A 3251-nucleotide genomic window follows, 5' to 3' on the forward strand; every position below is an offset into this window, starting at 1 on the left:
AGAGCGTCTCCCCACCGACCCCTCCCTCTCATGCGGATTTCCACCATCGTGTGTCCGCCATGTTGTGATGGGGCCAGAGGCCTCCACCAGAGCCCGACAGATGGGGCCTCCTGATCTTGGACTTTCAGCTTCTAAAATTGTGAACGAACAAATCTCTTTACAAAGCACCTAATGTCAGTACGTGTTACAGAAAACCAAATCTCCTTCCTCCCCCAGGGCCAGGAGGGGCTCTCTCTGAAGTTCCTGTGTTAGTCCGTTTTGTGTGGCTATGACAAAAGACCTGAGATAATCCACACAGTAAGAGAGAAGCTTAATTTGGGATCATGGTTTCAGAGGGTTCAGTCCATAACTGCTTGGTCCCCTTGCTTTGGGCCTGTGGCAGAAGGTCCATGGTGGCAGAAGCACATGGTGGAGGAGGCCTGTTCACTTCCTGGCAGCTGGGAAGCAGGAGAGGAAGAGGAGGGGCCAGGTCCCGGGAGGGCACACCCCATGACCTCACTTCCTCCCCTGAGGCCCCACCCCTAAAGGCTCCACCACCTCCCAGTGGTGCCTCAGGCTGGCGATAAAGCCTTTAATTCCAGGGCTTTGGAGGACATTTCTGATTGAAAGCAGAGCCTTTCCAGCCGAGGAAGGTCTTCCAAAAGAAATGCCATTGTTTTGAGCCTTTTCCCTAAAATCCATTAACCAGGAAAGATGAAGCTCGGATGTCAGGACAGAAGGCTGGGACATGTCACCACACCCAGACAGGCATTGTCACAGCCTGTCTTCTCTTCAGTTTCCAAAGAGAATCATTTACAAACTGGAATGTGTTCTTTGGACCTGTTCAATTCCCATAAAAGTCACTTCTTACCCCTCTGAAATTGCCCACAATGTTAGCCAACTTTTTGTCACTGTAACAAAATGCCTGAGGGACTCGATTTTTAAAGAGGAAAGGTTGATTTTGGTTCAGAGTTTTGAAGGTTTCAGTCCATGGTCAGCTGGCTGTTGCTTTGGGCCTGTGGCAGGGCAAAGCTGCTTACCTCATGGCCAGGATGCTAGAGAGAGAGAGAGGAAGGCCTAGGGTCCCTTAGTCCCCTGCAAGGGCACCCCCAATGACCTAAGTAAGACCTCTCCCTGGCCCATCTCCCAAGGACACTGAGCTGGAGACAAATCTTTGAACAAATGGGTCTTTGGGGACATTCAGGTCCCACTGCTAGCAGCCCACGACCCCTCCTCTGTGCAGAAGATGTCTAATCGTCAAACCTCTGGCTCTTCTTTGACGGCCACAGGTTACGGTGCTCTGTGCTCTGGGCTTGTTAACACCTTGTTTTTCTCTCTCTTTATTTCATTTGTTTATTTCTGGGCAGTGCTAGGGATCAAACCAGGCCTCACCGATGAGCCACTTCCCAGCCCTTTTCAAGTTTTCTGATGGTAAGACAGGGTCTCCCTAAGTAGCTCAGGGCCTCGCTAAGGGCTGAACTTGGCCTTGAACTTGGATCTCCCTGCCTCACCTCTGAGTCATATCATATCTTAATAAATTTCTGATCAATCTGTTTTCAATTCAGTTCAGTGAATTTTCAAAGGAGTCGGGGAGTCTCTCTCACCCCTAGAGCACCTCTGTGCCACCCAGACACCCCTCAGTGTTGGAGATGGGGTCTTGCTACGTGGCCCAGACTGGCCTTGAACTCCTGGGCTCAAGTGGCTCTCCTGTGGGTGGTGCCACCACTGCACTGGCCTGGGCCACCCCTAGGTCTCCTGTCTGAGAAACTGCAAAACAAGAGTAGCTTGGAAAAGCTGCCCTTTTGTACAGGACACTGGCATCTGTAAAGGACACTGTCGTTGTGACCGGTCCCTGGGTGAGCGCTCCTGCAAGTCATCCTGCTTTTTTGCTATAGTTTCTTTCTTCCTTTTTTGTGGTGCTGGGGATGGACCCCGGGCTTCACGCATACACACATGCTGTCGCTGAGCCCGTGGTTTGGGTCTTCAAGGTCCCCAAAGAGCCCTGTATTAACGGCTTGGTTCTCAGCATGGTACTCCTGGACGGTGGAGACAGCTTTCCAAGGTGTGGCCCAGGCCAGCTCAGGGGTGGCACCACCTACAGTCCCAACTACTTGGGAGGCTGAGGCAGGAGGCTCACTTGAGCCCAGGAGTTCAAGGCCGGTCTGGGCAACATAGCAAGACCCCATCTCAAAAAATAAGCAAACAAAAAAGACTCTGGGTTCTCAGTGGCTCCAAGGCTTCCCTCTCCCATGGGCCTCATGTCCCCCCAAATGCTTTCCTGACTACTAAAGCCCCACCTCAGGGTGATTCTTGAGACATCCATGGAGCCGGGGGGTGGGGGGGGTCTTCATCCAGGACAAGGTCAGACATGATCGAGGAAAGATCCTGTTGTGTTCCGAAAACTGATCAGCTCTGGAGAGTCTGGTCTGGCTCATGCCCCAGCCCCCTCTTCTCCACAGCTGTGGCATGAAGACGGGGGGGGGGGGGGGGGGGGGGGGGGGCTTCCACAGGTGGGGCCCGAGTTTCCTTGTCTGTATAAGGGGCCATGCCACCCACTGTTGGGGGTTATACATGTACAGGTTGACAAAGATCATGGTTCTAATTCTAGCACCTGCTCCCCCTTGCTGTGTGACCATGAGCAAGTTCCTCAACCACTCTATGCATTAAAACAAAGGCCACTGGTTTTTATTTGTTTTTGCCATACTGGGCATCGAACCCGGGGCCTCACGCATGCTAGGTGAGTGCTTTACCGCTGAGACACCCCTGACCCCAAGGACACAATACCTTTATTCATTTATTTTTATGTGGTGCTGAGGATCGAACCCAGGGTCTTGCACATTCGAGGCAAGCGCTCTACCGCTGAGCCACAACCCCAGCCTGTCACCTGGATTTGAGGACAGAGAACAGGCAATAAGAAGTCCTCTCTTCTGGGGTACAGTAGTGACAGCTACTCAGGAGGCTGAGGCAGGAGGATCTCAAGTTTGAGGCCAGCCTCAGCAACTTAGCGAGATCCTGTCTCAAGATAAAAAATGAGAGGGGCTGGGGATGTGGCTTGGTGACAAAGCACCCCTGGGTTCAGTCCTCAGTAGCAAAAACACCACAAAATCCCTCTTCTCATTCATTCAGCACCCTCTTCACAGCTGCCACGAGCCGAGTACCACGTCCTCCACCCGGGATGGAAAACCTAGTGAGAGGCGTCCCCTCTGCCCACTGACGCCCCAGGCTGCGATGACCGCCACCAATGCCAGCCTCACACAAGGACACACAGAAAA

Source organism: Urocitellus parryii, chromosome 3 (genome assembly GCF_045843805.1).
Source record: "Urocitellus parryii isolate mUroPar1 chromosome 3, mUroPar1.hap1, whole genome shotgun sequence".
In the NCBI taxonomy this organism is placed as follows: Eukaryota; Metazoa; Chordata; class Mammalia; order Rodentia; family Sciuridae; genus Urocitellus; species Urocitellus parryii.